This window comes from Tachypleus tridentatus, chromosome 10, assembly GCF_004210375.1.
Source record: "Tachypleus tridentatus isolate NWPU-2018 chromosome 10, ASM421037v1, whole genome shotgun sequence".
In the NCBI taxonomy this organism is placed as follows: Eukaryota; Metazoa; Arthropoda; class Merostomata; order Xiphosura; family Limulidae; genus Tachypleus; species Tachypleus tridentatus.
Genome location: NC_134834.1, coordinates 182,977,330 through 183,002,226, shown reverse-complemented (window position 1 = coordinate 183,002,226; position 24,897 = coordinate 182,977,330). Strand labels below are relative to the sequence as shown.

Below are 24,897 nucleotides of genomic sequence, written 5' to 3'. Positions count from 1 at the left end.
TTTTAAAGCATATCAGCAGCACGTAAACGAATTAACGTGTATGACGTAAAGTTATCGTCAAATAATGTACGTTAACTCCTTCTGACAGAGAAAAAGTACATGTACGAAGATTAGTTTTGCATGGTGGTGCCCTTTATATTTGTTAATTTATTCAACGAAGATTTAAGTTTATATATTACAACCCTGAGCATTCTGCTCCAAGAGATCGTACTAGCAGTAACTCTTCTATTTATTTATTTATTTACTTTATATAAGAAAACAATGGTTAGACCTATAAGAAAAATTTCAATTTTAAGTTATTTAATCTAAATTTTACCATCAGATTGACCAAGCATAAGGACTTCAAAACATGTCAGTTGAATCAGGAAAACCATTTTTAAATAAAGTAGGAGAACTGGTAGGAAAATTATTGCATCAATCAGATTTGTCATTTATTTATTTACTATGCATAGTTTTCTCACTCAACGGCAAATACGGAAATGTATTTTTGTTCAAACTGATTCGTACGTAAATTACATTATTTACAATGCATTTGAACTTATTCTATTACCCCGAAAACAGTGATGAACAATAATACACTTTCATACAAGTTCATTAGTACATGAATTCCATTCCGAACGCTTGATCTGGAAACTGAATAAAGATTCGAAATATTTTCAACATTTTTTCTAGCTATTAAATTAATTTGAATAGCTAATTATTAATAGCTAATGTTTTTAAAAGCTTTTGTAACAGATATCAAACCTGTATTAAACTGATAGATATTAGATATCCTTCGATATAGATATTTGAATCTTCATTGTAACGAACCCAAATTGTCAAATTAAATTATTTTCTTCCGTTTCATACAAATAAAATATATTTTGGTAATAATTAAGGATTACATTTAATCTTAAATGTAACCTACCAAATTCAGTAATTCCAAGAGATTTCGATAAAAAAATATAATTGCTTTAGCGCTCCTTCCCCTGGTGTACTAGATAAAGTCGAAAAAAAAATCTTGGGTTCCATCCTTTCCCATAATGCAACATTTTACATAGAGCAAATGAGAAACGGTGTTTTGGTACAGACGTATCTAAATTTGAATTTTGCGCAAAGCTACACGAGCTAACCGTCCTCATTTAGCAGCGTAAGACAAGAGGGAAGGCAACTTGTCACCATTATCCATCGCCAACTCTTACTAACGAATAGTGGGATTGACCGTCACATTATAACGCCCCCACGGCTGAAAGGATGGGCATGTTTGATGTGACGGGGATTTAAACCCGTGACCCTCGGCTTACCAGTCGAGTGCTTTAACCACCTGCCCATGCAGGGCCATAGAAGTATCCCTCGTGTTATGTTACGTATAACAATATTATTTCTTTCTTAAGACTAGAATATCACAATATACATAAAAAAAAGTTGAACTGTATGAAGAAAAATTACAACCGAAAAAGTAAAGTATATTTCAATTCTAAGTTCGTTTGTGCTTTACATAAAAAAATAAAGTAAACTGCACGATGGGTTTTCTAGACCCATAATGTAAGATAACAAATAATTCCACTCAAATCTCGTATCTGGTTTTCAAGCATATGCCTTTTCTAAATGAATATCTTTTTCATTTGATAGCGATAAGCAAAAATATGAAGAGTAAAAAAAATATCTTGTTTTTAAAAATCTATTTGAAATTAAGAATGAGATACTCTACATTGTACATAAAATACGCTAGATGGCAGCACGTAGCAAGTTGATCTGTTTCAGTAATTAAATTTTACTATGTAATTTAATCTAATAAGAGAGAAGTGGCAGGACTGAATTATAAGTGGTGTTTTATGTATATTTTATAAATATTCAATGGAGGTAGTTTGTGAATAATATTAAAATGAAAATGTGAGATGAACGTTTAGAATGTATAACGAGGCTCTTTATATTTTTTTTGCGGACGGGTAACGCTATATTTGATTCTTCACCTTGCAACAACTTTTCGACACCATCTTCAGGAGACTCATGTTCGTTATAACTTATGGGTTAAGTGTGTGGACAATGTTTAATTAACAAGCGAATATTTTATAGTGTAAAATGAATGTATAATGTGACTTGCTATAGAGTGGGCCCCCATTAAGCGCTTCATTCATTTCTGTAGTTTTGTTCTTGAAAAATAGACTCCTCTATAAAAAGGCTAGTATGTTTATTGGTCCGTCATATTTCACATTGCGTCTGTATAAATATGAAACGATCAGAAATCGAAATTAATTTTTCTCCACATCAACACATCTCATGTACTAGTAGGTTGTTGTTTGATTGACTACTTTGGATTTTTTATTAAATATATTATAATAATTTGAATAAGTTTTACGCTTTTCTTTCAAAAATTGTTAAAAATTCAAATCAATGTGCAATTTCGTGCTTATCATTTCTTACAGATTATTATATTTCTTGTTGCTCTGGTTCCTGGCGCTCAGTAGATTTGTAAAATGTGCGCTCTAGACCTCAATAACGTACACTTGGAAAGTGGTTATATTACTTGGGCATCTATGGCCCGGCATGGCCAAGCGTGTTAAACCATGCGACTCGTAATCTGAGGGTCGCGGGTTCGCATCCCCGTAGTGCCAAACATGCTCGCCCTTTCAGCCGTGGGGGCGTTATAATGTGACGGTCAATCCCACTATTCGTTGGTAAAAGAATAGCCCAAGAGTTGGCGGTGGGTGGTGATGACTAGCTGCCTTCCTTCTATTCTTACACTGTTAAATTAGGGACGGCTAGCACAGATAGCCCTCGTGTAGCTTTGTGCGAAATTTAAAAGAAAAGAAAACTTGGGCATCTCCTTCTAAACTATATATGGCTAGCTCTCTCTCTCCAGTGGTCAGAAATCAGTGTAATAGTTTGTAACACTAAAATTCCGGGTTTAAGTTCCCATGTTGAGCACAGACACATATTTCATTGTGTAGCTTTGGACTTAATATTAAAAACAAACAAACAAAAACCTACAACACTCTAATCAAAGGTATAAATAAATTTTCATCTTTTGACATTTGCCTCATAAAGAAATTGTGCCTTGATCAATCATTCATCACATTAGTCCTACTTTTGTGTTGTGTTTGTTTGTTAACTACTTTATTGGCACGTGCGTATCTAAGTGTCGTAAAGAGAAACTTGTATCTAGAGTGAATTCAAAGAAACAACTTCGAGGACGAAACCAAAAGCAACATGAGAATCAGTATAGTTGTACCCAATTTGGTGTATTTCATTTCCCGCTTATGATGGTATAATTGCATACATTATGTAAAACCTTTTACATAATGGTAAAACATTTTCTTCGGAATGTTATCATTCCAGTTTTCTACATATTAATTAACTGTGCTTCTATGCTTTCTAAAGTAATTAATGAAACAAAGATATACAACCACCAAGCTACAGAATGGTATGCTATGACTCCAGTTTACTGAACAAAGTTATACAACCACCCAGTTTTAAAATTATATGTTTTAATTTTAGTTATACAATAACCCAGCTACAGAATGGCATGTTGTAATTCTAGTTTATTTAACAAAATTATACAATAGCCCAGCTACAGAATGGCATGTTGTAATTCTAGTTTACTGAACAAAGTTATACAATAACTCAGCTACAGAATGGCATGTTGTAATTCTAGTTTACTGAACAAAGTTATTCAATAACCCAGCTACAGAATGGCATGTTGTAATTCTAGTTTACTGAACAAAGTTATACAATAACCCAGCTACAGAATGGCATGTTGTAATTCTAGTTTACTAAACAAAGTCATACAATAACCCAGCTACAGAATGGCATGTTGTAATTCTAGTTTACTGAACAAAGTTATAAAATAACCCAGCTACAGAATGGCATGTTGTAATTCTAGTTTACTGAACAAAGTCATACAATAACCCAGCTACAGAATGGCATGTTGTAATTCTAGTTTACTGAACAAAGTCATACAATAACCCAGCTACAGAATGGTATGTTGTAATTCTAGTTTACTGAACAAAGTCATACAATAACCCAGCTATATAATGGCATGTTGTAATTCTAGTTTACTGAACAAAGTTATACAATAACCCAGCTACAGAATGGCATGTTGTAATTCTAGTTTACTGAACAAAGTTATACAATAATCCAGCTACAGAATGGCATGTTGTAATTCTAGTTTACTGAACAAAGTTATACAATAACCCAGCTACAGAATGGCATGTTGTAATTCTAGTTTACTGAACAATGGTATACAACCACCCAGCTACAGAATGGCATGTTGTAATTCTAGTTTACTGAACAAAGTCATACAATAACCCAGCTACAGAATGGTATGTTGTAATTCTAGTTTACTGAACAAAGTCATACAATAACCCAGCTACATAATGGCATGTTGTAATTCTAGTTTACTGAACAAAGTTATACAATAACCCAGCTACAGAATGGCATGTTGTAATTCTAGTTTACTGAACAAAGTTATACAATAATCCAGCTACAGAATGGCATGTTGTAATTCTAGTTTACTGAACAAAGTTATACAATAACCCAGCTACAGAATGGCATGTTGTAATTCTAGTTTACTGAACAATGGTATACAACCACCCAGCTACAGAATGGCATGTTGTAATTCTAGTTTACTCTAGAGATACAACATTTTAACTATCTCTACTGCCTCTAAATGTAAGAGTTCAAAACAATTCGAATATTAAACGTTTCAAAGATATACAACTTTCCTATCCTCACAAATATCACCAACATATTAACATGGCTGAGGTCAGAGTTCACCAACTAAGCGCAACGTATACATTACCGTCAATAATGTCGTCTTTTTCAGTTCTTTTTTTTACTTTTTTTCAGTTGTATTTGAAATCATTGTTTTTGTCAGCTCACAACAGTTTTAGCGAAGCAAAGACCATTTCTCTCTTTTATATACACAGGCGATACCCTGTGCTAAAAGGAACACCTACGTCAGCGACGCCAAATAACGAACGTCACGGAACTCTCTCGTTAGACAAGTACTGAATTATACACTATAACATTTCGCGTTTCTGCATCTCTCTATCTCTCTTTCAGTTCTTGTGATTGTCCTTCTCTCAGCATCTTGACAGAATCAATTAGTTTAATGTCTAAAGATATCTGCCTCCAAGAAAGTTCTAATTTCTGCTTTGTATTTGTCCTGATTCAATGTGTACTTCTCTATCTGAACACAAAGAAGGCAGTGTAACATGACACAGGGAACATTTTCGAGGCATTAACTAAAGTGTGGTGCTACTTATGAGAAGACAACGATATTTCCCTGTACATTTCGATACAGATTAAATATCTTGTCAAGTGTTTCAATCACATTACGCGCTATAACCTCTGGACAAAATTCATACACCATATCACCATATCACTTAAAACAGTTTTTAATTAAGATCGTCGCTATTAAGGTTAGAATGCGTCTTGTTTAGTCTTAAGATGTGAAAACTAGTATTCAAACTTATTTCAATAACTGTATATAGTCAACTTGTTCGCTGTTAAAGCGAATAACAAATAAAACAGTTAAGACCAAATCAGCTTCGATTCGTAATTCGATGGTCGTGGGCTTAAATCTCCGTCACACCAAACATGATTGCCCTTTCAGCCAGCTAGTATTTAGGCTAATTTCATAGTGTTAACATTTTCCCTATTAAATGATAAAAAAGTTTTTCTTTCGAAGTTCTAATCAAATAAATGGTTGAGTCTAACAATGCAAAATGCATATTTTTTCTTTATGTTCATTGGCCTTAAGATTTTGGCCAGCAGTGTAATTGTTTGTTTTTTTATTTCTTTTCGTGTTCGAAATTAATTAGAGTTGTGCCCTTACATTCACTTGTAGGATCGTTGGAAAGGAACAACAAATAGTTAGCAATTGTAGAATCATTGGGAAAGAACAACAGATAATTATATATATAGGATCATCGGAAAGGAACTCTAAATAGTTAGTACTTATAGGATCGTTGGAAAGCAACAACAATCAGTTATCAATTGTAAAAGCGTTGGAAAGGAACAATAAACAGTTGTTATACAAACAGTTGGCGCCAGATGATTTCAAGTATGAGTACATAAACGTGTTAATACGAAATACTGTCATGTTAAAATCAACTTAACAGTACCAAGAAGATCTATATGTATTTGTATTCCTTTCTAAACAACCTAACATAACGCACGGAGCTAAGTACATTCTGAAAATTAAATGTTACAGAAAAACCGTGTAAGAGAAACTGACGGCATCACGTTTTGTGTAATAACTAACACGATATTCATTCCTTAATACTAACCAGGTTAGGTTTCGTGTTTTGGGGAATTTGAACTGTATGAACATTTTTGTTCATTTCTCTTTTTGTTGTTATTGTTTGTTGACATGCAAAATTTACCATTCTTATTTCAAAAAACAGATTTCATTTTGAAACTTAACAAAAATGCCTGAACGCATCGCTACCATAAATTGCGGTACGGCCCTAATTACTTGTAATTAGTTTTCTGATACTGGCCGTTCGAAAGTCAGAGAGTTTATTTAACTATGATATTATTTTATTTAAAAACGGCAATATGAAATTCGTAAATTACTGATAAAACTACGGGACATTTTACTAATAATTATTCATTGGAATTCTGTCATTTCTAATTACTGAAAAATAAATCTGCATTCACAAATAAAGAGAAGTTTTGACCTGTGTGGCGGAAGTAAGGTTAGGCTAGTTTTGTGCTTTAAACTTAAAGTTGCAAACAATTAACGCTGCGTTTAATATTTGACAATATAAACTAAAGCAACAGCAACGTCAAAGTATCAACGTCTATCGAATCTCTGTCGGTGTTTGGGTAAGAAAAGTTCATACCCTGGAGGGTCAGGTTCTGTATGACCTCTACCTCCTCCCCGTACTTATATTCTTGTCTGATTGGTATTTATAATTGTAGAACTGAATATTATTTTGATCCTTTTCAGGGAAATATCCATGTATTGTGGTTCATTAATAGTGATTATTTTATTCTATCAGCAGAATATTAACGTCTAGCTGATTTGATTTGGTTTGATTTGAATTTCGCGCAAAGCTACACGAAGGCTATTTGCGCTAGCCGTCCCTAATTTAACAGTGTAAGACCAGAGGGGAGGCAGCTACCGTGTTTCTCCGATAATAAGACCTAGTGTGATTTTTGGGGATAGTTTTAATATAAGCCCTACCCTTAAAATAAGTCCTAGTTAAGAGTGGCAGGAAGAGGAAAGAAATAAAAAAAATTAATTTATTAATTAGTTTGTTTAAGTATTAATCAGTTAGTTTAATAGTTTAATAATAGTCTATTTTGATTACATTGAAAATAGAATGGTGAGAAATGAGCGTGGAAACTTTGTGAAGCCCGGGTTACAAGAGATTGTGACTTGGGTGACAAACTCATGGAACAAAATTACAGACAACTGTATTGCCAACGCGTTACAAGCAGGCTACTTGGATAAGAAATTCTCATTCCATGAAACCTCTCGCTCAACATGAGAGAGTAGGTGCGAAAATTCTACAAGAAATTGAGTTAAGTGAAAACTCAGCAGGAATTTTAAAAACAGATGATTTGCAAGACATTCCAGAGGATGATGATATGATTGTTTGTGAATAAATTCCTGTTAATGAGTGTTCTGAATGTTTTTCGTAATTTCTATTTATTTAGAGGTCTTATAATTTTTACTTTGTAACTTCATTTTTTTAATATATCAAAATAAGACATCCCCCGAAAATAAGCCCTAGTGTCATATTTTGGAGTAAAAATTAATATAAGCCCTGTCTTATTTTTGGAGAAACACGGTAGTCATCACCACTCACCGTGGCCAGCAGTGTATGATACTGTCATCTGTGCATGTGTAGCAACAGTTTCGATTCTTACAATCCGTAGATACAAATTGTTTCGAAACAAATACACTACGATACATTATTTATAGCATATCTTAATCTCCTGGATGTTTTATTTATTTATTTTCGCAATGTTTATCACTGTTTTGAATACTATTTAGTTATACGTTCAAGCGAAAGAATTTAAACTATCTCTAAGGAAAATAAACTACATATTAAAGTTGTATTTTTATTCCATATCTTGTAGGTCTACATTAGCTCAATTTCTTTTTAACTTTAGTACGAAATAAACTAACAAACTGTCACCACTCTTTAGTTAAATTCCATTAATTTTGCTTCAGAATTGTAATTCAACTCTATATGTTATTTATTGTATAAAAATATCAGTCTTATTCTAATAATTATCTTCATCCTTCGGGGATTTGCAAAACTTAACCAACCGTGTAAGTTTAATCATGATCTACTGAACAAATGTATATTCAACGTTTAATCAAATGAATTACTCATTCAACATATGCACATACAAAATTCTTTGTAAGTAATGCGATATTCAAATTAAAATACCTACATCAATTTTATCAGTGTATCTTAAGATTATCCTGCAAGACATACCTATCGACCTGTATAAATTAATAATTAGAATTCCCCGAAATACAAAGAAACATTACGTGTCTTTATATGACTATATACTGCGATTCATTCCCTCTATAATGTCATATTCCGTAAATATATTTTTCTGTATAGTGTCCATATTATGATTCATTTCTCTCAGTACTGTCATAATCTGTAAACAAAAATTATCAGTATTAATTATCAATGAATGAAAACAATAGATGATATTAGCTCAAAATAACAATTATCTAAATTGTACAGAAAGTATAAATTCATTTTAATTAGGTTTTTTATACTTCGTAGTTGTCGTACGTGTCGGTTTAAAAATATAATCCAATACCAAATATGGAACTGACGATGCCCTCTAACGAATATTTCATACATCAAGGGAAGAGGATTTCCAATATCTATTCACTTCGTTAAAACGCCTGAAAGTTTATTTTTCATGTTATAATGAGGCTAGGTATGTTAGTTTATAAGTGTTGGTAGGTCACGGTACACTTATTTTCATGAGATGGTAGGTATAAATATGATATTCTCTGATTTGTTGTTGTTGGTAGACCGAGATATGATATTAAAAGTTTCTTGTGATGCTAGGCCTAGATGTGATATTCAAGTCTCTTGTGATGCTAGGCCCAGATGTGATATTCAAGTATCTTGTGATGCTAGGCTTAGATGCTGCTGTTTTAATTTGATGGTAGGTCTTATTATTTTTATTTTTCTGTGATGGTATAACTATATACACACATATTGATGTGATGGTAAGCTTAAATACACTCGCTTTTCTGTCATAGTAGGCTTAGATATTCTTGTTTTCATGTGATGATAACACACAATGTATTCTTTTTCACAGAATGATTGGAATCGATTCACTCGTTTCTGTGTGAAAGTAGCCATAGGTTAAATTTCTCTGAGCATTTTTTTTTAAAGGAGATGACTAATTAATTTTCCAATTATATCATTTGAACAGTTCGTTTCAAGTTTCGTCTAGTCTTTCAAGCTAATTGCAATTATCGTCTCGTAAACAAAAATATACTTCACAAATTCATTAAAGTATCGATACGTTCAAATAAATTAGGCTAAAATAAATATAGAACATAGTTTATATGGTACTTAAAATGTAAAAAAAAAGTGAGAGAAGCGAGAAAAATGTGTGTGTTGTATACTGTAGTTGTTATTGTCTATCTTGAGTTAACTTGAAACAAAAGCCATAAATATGCATAGAATCAGGCGGTATGTGATTCAAGCTGTGTTAACGTTATATATATAGTAAATTTTCAAAGCAATTTTTACTTAATTCATTATTTATAATACATTTATGGAAAGTAAAGTCGTTAAGAACTCGCTGCCATAAAACAATATTAAATATAATTGCAGCATTTTATACAAAAATGTTAATTAATTTAAAAATACTCCATCGAGATAGCCTTTTTTCTGAAGCCTTTTTAATAAAAAATGTGACTTTCCTGAAGTAGGACGCGTGTTTATAATTAAGATAAATATTTTGTTTTTAAGTTCTTAATTTTGAGCTACAGACCAAAGAGAGGGCAAACAGTGAACAGTAATCGTCAGTAAAGCGTTTTCTCTTTAGCGCTTTTAAATGAATAAAGAGACTGACTGTCATTTTTATAAAATCTCTGTGGCTAAAAGTGAGAAGTATATTTTTCTATACTCTAACCTTGGACCCTGCGATTTGTAACTCAACGCTTTAAGCATTGGGCCACATCTGGATTGGAGATAATCTAATTTATTACTTGACTTTTTATGCGTTTCCCAGCTTTAAAAACCATTGTATATACTTGTTCTATCTCACTCAATGTTAGCAATTATGTTAATCGAGGCCAGGCATGGTCAGGTGATTAAGGCACTCGACTCATAAACTTAGGATCGCGGGTTTAAATCCCCTTCCCACCAAACATGCTTGCCCTTTCAGCCGTGGGGGCGTTATAACGTTACGGTCAATCCTACTATTCGTTGATAAAGGAGTAGCCCAAGAGTTGGTAGTGGGTGGTGATAACTAGCTGTCTTACACTGCTAAATTAGGGACGGTTAGTGCAGATAGCCCACGTGTAGTTTTGCGAAAATTAAAAAACAAACAAACAAATGTTTTTAACCAGTATTTTCGTATCAGAACATTATACTTTCTACTCTGAACACTTTGGATAAGAAAAGAAACCATGAACAATTAAAATCAGGAGAAAAAAAAAACATTTGTATATTAAATGGAGAACATTTAAACATAAAATTCACAAAATATGTAAGATATTGCTACAAATGATCGCGTTTTCTATACCTTACAGGTTTAATCAAACTAAACACTTTCTGGATTAGAACAGTATACCAAGCACAAAACGTTTTTCAAATTTCCAATAACTAACTCTTCTTGTTGCCAGTATTAGCGCTTAATTAAGATATATCGGAAGTGTTAGAAACGCATGCAAACCATATATCTTCAATATTACCATCATTGTCACCCAGAGATGGCGCCACAATATTCTAATCAGCAATAAACCTAGAATTAGCGCACCGAAGATGGTCAGAATTTGACGCTACTTATAGTATTTATTTATCTAGCACAACGACACGCCGAAGTTGCCCGAAGAGAAATTTCAAGCCGCCTGAGATTCCAGCAGCGAGAAAGAAGACAATCATGTCTAATGAATGAGTCAAATCTGGTAACCGAATGTTAAACTTTCCATTCAGATGTGTCAGAATAACCTGTAGATACAGGTTGCCTGTGAAAACTGAATCTCACTGGTAAGTTGTAAGATTTACCCTAGTTTATGGTTAAAAATAAGTTACGAAATTCTATATTAATATACGATCTGCACATTCGTTCTGTTTATCCGATAACCGTCTTGTTTAATTACTTTATTCTGGTTTTCTCTTTACACGCAAAATTCTTACACTTGGAGTGTGTCTGGGAATAAATAATAAAATCTCATAATTACACCAGCACTTGGAGAAACTTGCTCATAATGTTGAATAACGATCTAGTTTTTATATTTCGCTGTCGGTTGTGAATAAATCGATATGTTGAAGCTGGAAATGTTACTAAAATCACGTTTGATGTTCAGCGATTCTTCTTGAGTTTGTTAAAATTAATGTAACTGTCACGTTGCAAATACATATAATGTTTATACATTTTATAGGTGTAACTAACAATATAACATCCTGTTGAAATGTTTCACGATATTATACCATAGTAAAAGCGAATGTACTGAATAATTAATTAGTGGTATATAACACAATACAATTAATGCTCCAGTTGACTGTAATTTAAGGTGCTGTATACCTTTATTTCTAAGAAGTGTACCGGTCTTAAGCCAACTGTTCTTGTATCAATTATTTGCATGTATGTGCACTATAACCGCGTAAAGAAATTTACACGAGGTTTGGGGCCTGTGGTTCGTGTCAGTTTGCTGCAAAATCACCCTCCGAACTGTGAGCTATATGTGTGTTATAGGCATGGCAGTAAAATACCACTCGGCGATTAAGAGTAGCCCAAGAGTTGGCGGTAGGCGCAGTTAACCAGCTGCGTTGTCTCTTAGTCTACCACTTACGAAATTAGAAACTCTAGTGCGACTTTCAGATAATATCTCAAACAAACAACTACGTCGTATCTGATGTTTTAATTTGGTCATCTTTATTAATCACATATTTTTAACTTCGTACCTTAAAATTATGGTTAGTGGACTGAATTAATAAATCACTAATTTTTATTACTGATATTCTCAAGTTAAACTATAAACATTAACAAACATAATCTTAGACATGTCAGTTGTTAAGTTAGTATGGAACATTTACTTGGAACTTAATACAAAGTCACGTGTTTTACACAATCTAGCTATAACATAGACTTTATCAAACGTGTCTAATGCGTTCGTTCAGACCACGAAGGGAAAACGTGTTCATGTCTTACAAATACCTCTACGTTACCTATAGAAATGTTGACATAACTTATTAGAAACATTTATAAGTTAGCGTTACACATGGATACACTGACGTAACGTAACCTAAACATCGGTACGTAAGCGTTACGCACGGCAATATATTTTCCTAATTTAATAAAGACACCTGTACGTTATACAGTGAAATATATCTTCATAATAAACACATTTGCTCGTTAACATAACACATATGTTGTCATAATTTAATAAAAAACATTATTATTACGTTACACACGGAAAGATGTTTCGCAAGTTATTACAAACATCTGTATGTTAACGTTGCATTATAGAAAACACCTGTTGTAGCAAAAGAAAAAAACAGTAGTTTCTTGCAATATAATTAATATAAAATGTTTTAAAATACTCCAGTTTTATTCACATTGAAAAGAAAGTTGGGGGTTCCTCCTTTTATATCTATTTGTTGTTAAACTAATAACTGTTACTGATATACTTGTGAAGTCTGTCTATTATCTGACTTTTTATCTTTTTATAATGTGACTGGACATAGTTGTACAAATGCCGGGTTGTATATTGAAAGGTCCAAGGTTCGTTCCATCATACCTTTGAACACGTTTTGCACCTTTAACTCTGGGTGAGTCATAAGAGAGGTGACAGGATGATGACTGGCTGCCTGCCTTCGCTCTGGTCAACAGTTAAAAATTAGAGACGGCGAAACTTGAATTCTAACCTGAAAGTTTGGCCCGTGTGTAGCACAATGCACCATTTATGTTGAAAATAACTATTTATCGGTAACACGAATGCCTTTAAGATAAACTGACACAAGTTGTATAGATGTTTTATCCATAATATATATACAATAATTCTCTAGAAAGTCAGCACTAGATATTTATTCCGTAATTGAATTACGTTTAGAGTAAAACACAAATGGAAAAGGTCTTCCAACAGTGTCAGTGAAAGTATGAATAAATTTACAAAATGTGTGGATGTTTGTGGATTCAGCGATTTTTCTTTAATTTACATGGATTATATATAGAACGGAACAGTCGCGTTTCTGGATACCAGAATGAAACCCGAAGCTAGTGTATACCACATATTTTCAGCAAAATACAATTTATAGTTTTAATTTTTTTTACGTAGAACCTCGACAGTATGTAGTAGGAATATGGAGTTAATATATTTTCTTCAGTTTATTATTAATAATACACAAGAACGGATGATTCATTCCTATCAAAGAGATAACATATTTCTTTCAGTAACCGTTTTCTTTCGCATATTAGCATGATCTCTAAAATTGGAACATAAAGTAAGGGTATTTTACGCTCTAATTTGCGTACCCTTAATGGGAATACTTTTGTAATTTGTGAAGAGAAATGGGAAATAAATGGCACCTAATCGTCACCACTAACCTTTAACCTTTGGGCTGTTCTTTTACTAACGAATAGTGCGATTTGCTGTAACGTTATAATGTCCGTGCAGTTGAAATAGTATGTTCGGTGAAGGATTTTGATTCCACACGTCTGGGGTTACAATCTTTGGGACAACTTTTTTTATCAACAACAAATGGGATTGACCGTCACATTATAACGCCCCGACGGCAGAAAGAGAGAGCATATTTGGTGACGGTGATACGGACTTACTGCTCCATTATCAGGCTATGGCAGGAGAGTTTTGTTTAGTTATTTGTAAATAGATATTTGTTGTTACGAAGAAAAAGTTTGATTTTTACATTACTGTGCTAAAAATGAATAGGTAGAGAGATACGTTACCATACATAGAATAAAGAGTGAGAGAGATACGTTACCATGCATAGAATGAAGAATGGGAGAGATACGTTACTATGTCAAGAATGAAGGATGGGATACATATGTTACCATACCACGAAGCAATGGAGAGGGAGAAATGTTACCATATCAAGATTGAATGGTTAGAAGAGATATTTTACCACACGAGGATTATATGGGGAGAAACGTAACCACACCAAGAATAAATGGAAGGAGAGATATGTTACCATGCCAAGAATGAATTGAAGGAGAAATGCGTTACCATACATAGAATGAAGGATGGGAGATATACGTTACCATACCGAGAATAAAGAGTGGGAGAGATATGTTACCATACCGAGAATAAAGAGTGGGAGAGATACGCTACCATACCGAGAATGAAGTGTGGGAGAGATACGTTACCATACCAAGGATGAAAGGTAGGAGAGATACGTTACCACACCAAGAATGAAGTGTGGGAGAGATACGTTACCACACCAAGAATGAAGCGTGGGAGAGATACGTTACCATACCAAGAATAAAGTGTGGGAGAGATACGTTACCATACCAAGAATAAAGTGTGGGAGAGATACGTTACCATACCAAGAATGAAGTGTGGGAGAGATACGTCACCACACCAAGAATGAAGTGTGGGAGAGATACGTTACCACACCAAGAATGAAGTGTGGGAGAGATACGTTACCATACCAAGAATAAAGTGTGGGAGAGATACGTTACCATACCAAGGATGAAAGGTGGGGTAAGTACATTATCATACCAGGAATGAAAGGTGGGAGAGAACAGTACCTATGTTTATTCTTTTAATTAATATTTTAATAAACGAAATCCATTCTAATCCTAAGACCGATAAGAAAGATGGTGTGAGATAAAATGTAAATGATTTGAGTAATACGAGCGAAGACGGAAAAATTTGATATTTGTTCTTCCTTTCACTGTAATACATTGAAACAGTTTCCTTCCAAGTGGTGTTCCTTTTGTATAATTCTACTCAAGTCTTTCTGTTTGTTTTCTTTTGTATTCAGTAAGTGCGTATTGTTCAATTTTAAACTCTTCTTAAAGCCTGGAGAAAAATATACTTACACAGAAAAGCTTTCGGTTTTAGTTTTTTGTGTGTAGTTAAGCACAAAGTTATAAAATGGGCTATCTGTGCTCTGCCCACCACAAAGAAAGATGTTAAATTCTCCGAATATTACTTAAAACCTATTTGTCTAAACAACAACAACAATAAAACTGAGTAAAAAAACGTTTCTAAACTCACTCACGTAGTTAAGTGCAGGCTACGGGATAGAAACCAATATGATGAACATTTATGACAGCAAAACTCCATAAAAACAGATCCTCTTGAAGTCCAGCGTTTCGGCTTATATCGTTTTTGAGAGCTTTAAGGCTTAGCGGCACAATGTAGAAGCTGGGTCTTTAAGAATGTATTTAATCCAAAACGTTGGGCTACAGCAACTCTTTTTTTTTTAACTGCAGGTTTTGGAAATTTTTAACAAGAGTAAAAAAAAAAAAAGACCTATGCTTTGTAATTACAGTTTCTTTTCCAAAAATAAATAATTCCATAACGTCCAGAAGTTATCATCGTTCAATCTATTTGAAGTAGTGAATATTTTTGTTTTAATTTCTAAGAAAACTTCTCCCTCGTGGCTCATAAATATGTCTTGAGGACGTGTAGCACTAAAATTCGCGTTTCGCTAGCTGTGGTGTTGATCATATAAACACCTCGTTGTTATTATCATTTGTGTTTAACTACAAACAGAATCTAGGAGAACATTGAGTTTATATAAAAGCAGTTTGGGCCCGGCATGGCCAATCGTGTTAAGGCGTTCGACTCGTAATTCGAGGGTCGCGGGTTCGAATCCCGGTCGCGCCAAACATGCTCGCCCTTTCAGCCGTGGGGGCATTATAAATGTGACGGTCAATCCCACTATTCGTTGGTAAAAGAGTAGCCCAAGAGTTGGCGGTGGGTGGTACTGACTAGCTGCCTTCCCTCTCGTCTTACACTGCTAAATTAGGGACGGCTAGCGCACATAGCCCTCGAGTAGCTTTGCGCGAAATTGAAAAAAAAACAAAACAAAAGCAGTTTGTTTTAGAGACGAAGAATCATAGGGCGACTAAGGACTAATCCTATTTCTCCATCTTTTTCGTGCTCGACGGAATTCAACTGAAAACCGGATGTAATTTTCAAGGTTTTTCAACGCAAATGGTAAAACGGTAATCCGAGACAGGCTCTAAGAGAATTCTCGATGTATCTCGTGCCGTTTCGAAAACATAAATTCGATTGTATACTTTATACGATCATTTAAAACTTTTGTCACGAAACAAATATCACTGAAGAGAGAGAGGGGTCCTTGAAACATGGTATTTGACTGATTTACTACGGTGTACCTCAATTACTGTCCTCACGAATCTCTGTTGTGATGTATAATCCTGTTTTATAAGAAGTTTTGAGGTTACACTGTATTTTAATAGCATTCCACTATTCTTAAGTATTATTGTATCTTGATATGTCTTATGTGGAAAAGGTGAATAATTGGATTCATTTGTGGGAAATGTTTCTTTTTAAATTATATTAAGCCTGCCATTGGACTTTAAGACGAGTATGATTGTTTTTTAACACTGGTTTATGTGAAATAAAGTCCTGAAATTAAACGTGTTACTGATAGACAACATGCGATTTTTGTCTAATTTAAAGTTATGCTAATACGAGGTATCCATTTCCAAATATCAGAAAGATAATACAGTAACTCTTGTTTGTTTGAAGTTAAGCACAAAGTTAATCGATACTGTCCCTACTCTGCCCATCTAGGGTATCGAAACCCGGATTCTAGCGTTAGAAGTTTGCAGACACACCTCTGGGCCACTGGGGGTGTGCGATAATGTAGTAGCTTGTTTGTTTCTTTGCTTTGAATTTCATACAAAGCTACACGAGGGCTATCTGCGCTAGCCGTCCCTAATTTAGCAGTGTAAGACTAGAGGGAAGGCAGCTAGTCATCACCACTCACCGCCAACTCTTGAGCTACTCTTTTACCAACGAATAATGGGATTGAACGTGCCTTTATAATGCTTCCACGGCTGGAAGGACGAACATGTTTGGTGTGACTAGGATTCGAACCCACGACCCTCTATAGCTCTCGGGTAGCTTTGCGCGAAATTCAAAAAAAACAAAGGAACTGAACGACATTTTATGTTTTATAGTATAACTAATGATGATAACACTACGTAACAAAATGTTTACTTTTTCTTGTTCCTGATCAGAAAGTGTTATTTCTCAATTGCTTATGCCTAAAGTAAATGGAAAAGACCTATATTTCTCTTCAGACTTTCCTTTTGTGACCTGGGAGCGTATAACGAAAACATGATGGGACACTATATTTGGGGGCTGATACGCAAATCTTGAAAATCTACTCACTTCTAAACATTTTGTTCATTTTTGTATAACTTTAGTACAAATACATGTAAATCTTGATTCATTTGCTGTTTTATTCAGACCTTACGTAAATGAAAATGTGCAAATTTATTCGTTTTTACATAGAAAATAGGCTAATTTCTAAATTTCATTATCCAGGTCACAAAAGCAAAGTTTGAAGGGAATAATGGTCATTTTCTGTACTTTTACAACGTAAGTAATTAAGAAATAACACATACTATCCAGGAACAAAATTTGTGTTACATAATGTAATAGAACTTTGAGGAATATTTGTCTAAGTCCAATAAACTATACATATATAATACAAATAATAATTGAACAATTGAATAACTAAAAAACAACTTCGTAAAGCCAAGTGAGTTACGCCCTTTATGTTGCATATTTCGTTAAACCGTCTTTATTCATTAATGTATTTAACTTAAAATGGTTACGTCGGCTCAAAACCAGTTTTCGTAAGAGTAATATACTTTGGAAACTGAAAATATTATTTAGTTGAGAACGCAAAGCAACAACTTTGAAATATTACAACATGTGTTTCAGATTTATTTTACGAGCTTTCTGGTGGATGAAATTCTGGTAAAAGGCTTGATTTAACTTAACGCTTGGGTAACACCAGTTATATGGGAAGAAAAAAAATATCTTTAACAGCGTGATAAAAATATTAGTACAGCAATCACACATTCTTCGAAGAAAATTCTAATCTTCTAAACTACGTTAAAGCCTAATTAGTAACCAGTTACAGCTAGACAACACGTGCCATTATGTCAAGAGGACCAAGGATTGAATCCTTGCTTTCGCCATCACGCACAATCTTTCTCAAGACTGCCCTGAAATCGATAGCTGATTGTATTCTAAAGACGGCTGGTATGGATATTAGCACTTTAATTGAAATAAAGTACAGAACAATATTTCGACCTTCTTAGGTCATCTTCAGGTTAACAAAGAGAACGTTGTTCTGTACTTTAAGTAAAGTGTCGATATCTATATCAGCTTCCTCGAGAATACATTTTTAATTCAAGTGGGTTTCTCGTCATCTCGAATTACTTCGATAGCTGATTAATATAGAATTAAACTAACTAGTGGTTAATACATGTTGAGTAATAATAATAATAATAATAATAACTTAATAACTAATTAGGCTTAGATCAGTGGTTCCCAAACTGGGGGTAAATTACCCCTTGGGGGTAATTTAACAATGTATCGGGGGTAATGGAGGGGTGACAGAAAAAAGTTAAAATTCTGAAAATCAAGAAAACATTGAGGTAGCTGGTATTAGGATTAATGTTAACTTAGTCTTAGTATGTAAAGTTGTAAATTAAACCTATTTTAAGTATGTAATAAAGTTAAACCAAATAACAATAAACATCAAAAACTAATATACAGTAGTAGAAAAGAAAAAATATGTATCTAAGTGTGTGGTAACCTAAAAGTATTTTGACAAGTATGCTTCAGAACACAAGTCACTCAGTAACCCTGATGACTCATCGCGTGTCCAGTACGCGTCACTCACTGCCTGAGGTTGCCTCTATTTCACACTGTCAGTTTCTATGTGAGCATCAGCCGAGGTAGACAAAACCTGGTATGTATGTGTACTGCCCTGTGCAGTATAGTTAGTATTTACCTACTATTACACCATTCCTATGCTGAATAAGCTCTTTTAATGCTATCTAGAATGCCATGAAAAAATAAATAATAAGTTCACATTGTTCACACTTTTTTATGCAGTTTTTCTTTTTCTGCAGATTAATCAATAAAATGTCTAAAAAGCGCACCTACTCTGACGCCTTTCTTTGTGAATTTACCTTATGGTGGAGAGGATCGGCCACAATGTGTAGTATGTCACAAAGTGTTGACAAATGAAAGCCTCAAGCCATCAAAACTCTCAGCTCACCTCCAGAAGTGCCATCCAAATCTTCAAAATGAGGATCAGGCTTATTTTCAGCGTCGGGCTGTAGCACTGAAGAATATCCAGTTCGGTTCATCTGGAATTCAAGCCCAAAAGCTTCAAGCTGCGGTCGAAGCATCTTACTTTGTTGCATATAAAGTTGCCGAACAACAAAAATGCCACACCATTGCAGAGAATCTGATTATGCCTTGTGCATACGAGATGGTAAGCAAGGTATGTGTTTCTTCAAGCGAAGAAACTTAGTGTCATATCTCTATCAAACAACACAATCCGCCGACGAGTCGATGACATGGCATCAGATATTTTGTCCCAAGTTACAACAGAGATCAAGGAAAGCTCATATAGCAAATTCTCCTTGCAATTTGATGAATCGTGTGACGTAGCCAGTTGTGCTGTTCTCCTTGGGTTCGTTCGTTACGTCCACCAGGACAAGATCGAAGAAGAGTTCCTATTATGCGAAGATCTGCTGACAACCACGAAGGGAGAAGATATCTTCAATATCATCAACAGTTTCTTTACCATGAATGGATTGGATTGGAACAGCGTTCAACAGGTAGGGAAAGATGTTTATGTAAAGTCTAGATTAGTATAAATACAATGAATTACATGGTATATAGTCATATAGTTTTATTTATTGTACAAGTAGCTGTAATGTAGCTAATATTTTATACATAATTCACAAAAAAGTATCGTGCCTGTCGTACTGAAATACTAAAGTACCAAAATAAATTAAATTAAATTAAAACCATATAATTATAACGCAAAAGATAAGTAAGAATGACTAACTGACGCAATCTATAATAGTTTTTCTTTTTTAATCTAGGTCTCCGTCGATGAAGCTCCGTCGATGATGGGTCGTAATCGTGGATTACGGGGCCTCATACAAGCTGTGAATCCAGAAATTTCTGCAGATCATTGCATCATTCATCGGTACTCTCTTGGATCAAAAAGCCTGCCTGGTAATCTGAAATTAGTGTTTGAAGATGTATTGAAAATCGTCAATTTCACCAAGTCCAGGGATGTGAATTCGTGCATATTCAGGGAGCTGTGCAAGGAAATGGGAGAGCAGTATCAAGTTCTGCTCTACCACACCGATGTTCGCTGGTTGTCACGAGGCAAGGTTGTACGTCGAGTCATTGAGCTCCGAACGGCTCTTCAGGAATTTCTGAAACAAGAAGAATCTCCTTTTGCTACCAAGTTCACTGATAAGGAGTGGCTTGCTCGACTTTGTTACTTGGCTGACATATTTGCGGAGCTGAACAGTGATAATCTGCAACTCCAGGACCAAAACACGACTGTCATTGATGCCCATCACACTGTGACTGCATTTCTGGGAAAACTGAGACTCTGGATTCGACGCTTGGAGAAAGGAGTGATCGCTCAGTTTCCCACCCTAGACCAGTTTGTTGAGGAGAATAGTTATGATACTGGATCACTTTTACAGACCATCAACAAAGAGATGAGCGACCATTTGAAGGGGCTTGAAACAAGCATCCAGCACTACTTTCCAGAGAGTGACCTAAAAACAGCCAGTCTTCAGTGGATCATTTATCCCTTTTCTGTACCTGATGAGGCCATTCATGATGATGATTTCCCTGCAAAGGAGGAGTGGATCACAATGCGAGCAAATGAAGCCTTGAAAGTCAAATTCCAAAACCAAAATGCAGATTCCTTTTGGATTTCACAACTAGCTGACTCGCCAACTCTGTCCAAGAGAGCCTTGAAGTTGTTGGTATCATTCTCAACAACGTATCTGTGTGAGAAGGGGTTCTCAACCGTGCTGGGGATGAAAACAAAAAAGAGGACTCGCTTGAATGTTGCAAACGATGCCAGGCTGGCACTTTCAACCACAAAGCCAAGAATTTCTAAACTAGCTTCAAGTATGCAACTCCATCCATCCCACTGATGTTCTTGACATCTTTGGCAATATTCATTAGAAGTGCACAATGATCAAATACAATAATTAAAAGTGTAATTCAGTGCAAATAAATTATATAAATAAATTGTAAATAAATAAAGTGCAATATATCTCTAGTTTAATTTAGCCATATATTTCATTGTTGAAAACATTTTGTGAAAGGGGTAACATGCTTAATGTGGCATGTTAAATTGGGTAACAAGCTGAAAAAGTTTGGGAACCACTGGCTTAGATGATTGCACTGGATATTGTCTATGACATCAACTGATATCCAGTCACTGTCGATGTTAACATTCTCTTTTATCTTATGCCTTTATTTGCTACATTTGTTGTCTTATTATTTATACAATACATTTTAGATTGATTGGGGATTTGGGAAGTTTTAGAGTGTGACAAAATGAATTATTATATTGTTTTTCTACTTATGGAAGAATAAAATACTCCACATTACTGAAGACTGACCACATATCACATCGCCTGCTGTTAAAAACAACAACAACCGTGAATCGAAATTGAAGACATTGTTGTCGTATCTTTCAGACTGTGATTAAATTGTCAAAGTCAAACACATACAGAAAAACCTAACAGTTTCATTTTGGCCAACATATTATAAAAACGAGATAAAATCATTATAAGTAAGTACAGTTAATCAAACGGTAGATGTCTCTGATCCTCTACCCTCTAGCAAATCTTGTATGGTACACAGTATATCCAATCCATTACCAAAGACAGTTTAATCGGGGTTGGGTTTCACTTAAGGGAGGCCCGGCATGGCCAAGCGTGTTAAGGCGTGCGATTCGTAATCCGAGGGTCGCGGGTTCGCATCCCCGTCGCGCCAAACATGCTCGCCCTTTCAGCTGTGGGGGCGTTATAATGTTACGGTCAATCCCACTATTCGTTGGTAAAAGAGTAGCCCAAGAGTTGGCGGTGGGTGGTGATGATTAGCTGCCTTCCCTCTCGTCTTACACTGCTAAATCAGGGACGGCTAGCACAGATAGCTCTCGAGTAGCTTTGTGCGAAATTCAAAAACAAACAAACAAACAAACAAACAAAACTTCACTTAAGGGAACAAGACAACTGAAGTAAAGCGCATATGTCGATATTTCGAAGATTTAACTCTTAAGGTAATCATTCATAATTACGGTAACTGTTAAAGTTGAAGGGTGCCATTATGATGATGTCAGTTAATGACATTTCAACAATACTGCTGTGGACGTACGAGAGATTTCAAGTAATGGTATGTAACAATATCACTGTGATACGCGTAGCGTTCGTTGATCAGTGACATGTAACAATATGATTGTGACACATTTGGTGTGAACTAATGACTATGATATATTTTACGTTGATCAGTGACATGTAACAATATGATTGTGACACATTTGGTGTGAACTAATGACTATGATATATTTTACGCTGATCAGTTACATGTAATAACAACCAAACGAACGATCGGGCAGACGCAACGGTTTGCAATATATATATAAGATATGACTGTGATACGTTTGATATTGATCAATGACATGCAACAATATGACTGTGATACGTTTGATATCGATCAATGACATGCAACAATATGACTGTGGTACATATTTTTGTGATCAGTCACATGTAATATGACTGTGACACGTATGATTTCCATCAGTAACGTGTGACACGATCGACTTTTCTAGATATCACGACACTATACCAACTACGCTAGCTCAAAAGCAAAAACAAACTTCGACTCACATGTAATAGTAAAATGAAAGGTATTGAAATGTAGCAGTGAGAGTCCAAAAATGTTAAATAATTGTAATATTAGCGAATTACCGAAGAATCGAGGAAAAAAAGTTATAAACTTGTGTAAAATTAATAAGATAGTAGTAGTAATAGCCCAGAAACTTGTTACAACATTTTAAAAATTGGTAATACCTGAAAGCACGTCATAAATTTGATGAATTATACACATAAATAAATGTGTTGTTCAGACTAAACATGAAAAACGTGTGTGTGTGAATACATCAGATTGAATTTCTCTGCGTATCGAATGAGTTGTGCCAAGTAAATGTTGATAACATTTTGATTTGTTTGTTAATTTGTTTTGTTGTACATTAGGCTCTGCGCTTTAACGCTGTGTTGTTGGGAGACATTTTGTTTTTTTAGTTTGAAATTTTTAATGCATTACTTGCATTGTCAGCCTAAGTCTATGTTTATTTAAGTGTTTTTGTTAAAGAATATCCTGTCGAGAAGTTGTTACAAAGGCCTAATTGTCTACGCGTTTTGTGAAATAATCAACGAGTGTTTGTGTTCTGTGAGTTAGGCATAATATATTCATTTCATTTTCTTTAACGCTGTTTTCTTTAAAATGTTGTTTTATGTTATTAAACTTTTATAGTATAGAACAATTTACATTGTTAGCATAACATAAAGATTTAAAACTACCGTAACTTTCATAGGCTGGGCAAACCTCGTGAAGTATTGCGACCGAAGACAGTACTACCAGCACGAGCAATCAACTAAGGAAACAACATAATCTAGTCCTTCGAATTGAGAACGTTAAGAACAGTATATTTAATTAGCTATACTCATTTTAGTTTTGATCTAATTAGATATCTTGCTTTGATCGGAAGTTAACATTAATTAAAGTTTACTATATATTCCGAGAAAACTTCTGTAATTTGGGTGTCTACAAAATGTACTACAATATTATCTTTGTTTGCTTGGACACTGAAGTTTAATAACAGTCTATTATATGGTGACATCTTTGGAAGAAGTATAGAGTTAATGTGTACGTTTATGTAATTATTATCCGAGAACATTAAAGTTTGTAGATTAGTCTTTGTTGGAAACTGTAAAGTTTGTTTTATGTGTTTTCTTTTTATACACTTTAACAGATATGTTGGTGTCAGTGTTGGCAGTGGCATTATCTTAATGTTTTCATTCTAAACGTTACTTCTCGACTTTCTCATGTCTTAGTTCCGTCATAACAGTTAAAACTGACTCAGCAGTTGATAGTAAGTTTGTTACGGTTGTTCTTAACTGGGCCGAACCAGATACAATCGTGTTCTTCCCTCTTTATTTAAAATAAATTCCTGGTACGTTTTTGTTCTTTTGCACTCTGGGTAGTCATCGATAAATTTCAGGACACGCAACCCTGTAATCCAGGGTTCAAATCCTCGCGGTGGACAGAGCGTGAGAGCCCACTATGTATGGTTATATGAGGAATGAGTCTGATCTGTATTACAAGTTCAGTGATTGTATTATATTTCTTTAACTTGTCAGTAGAGTTAAAAAAATTTTAAAAAAATATGTTTTTTCCTTATTTGTTGACGGTTTTAAAGAAATTATGCTAATAAACTTATCTACGACATATTAAACCGATGACAATATCACGCATTCGCCAAAAAGAGATCTTACTCGCTACAATTCGTAATTTCTTATAGTTTACAGTACTTGTTTTTGTTTGCTTATTCGACAATTAAAATTCTTATCAAGAAAATATGTTTCAAATTTCCCGATAAATAAAAG

The 24,897-nt window shown here is 34.4% G+C and overlaps 1 long non-coding RNA gene across 1 annotated transcript; it reads left to right on the top strand.

Moving 5' to 3' along the window:
* The first annotated feature begins 11,054 nt into the window (after positions 1-11,054).
* LOC143228285 (uncharacterized) lies at positions 11,055-24,220 on the top strand. Its single transcript, XR_013015301.1, has 2 exons — positions 11,055-11,198; positions 23,826-24,220. It is a non-coding gene; the product is annotated as an uncharacterized LOC143228285 (long non-coding RNA).
* Positions 24,221-24,897: the final 677 nt, after the last annotated feature.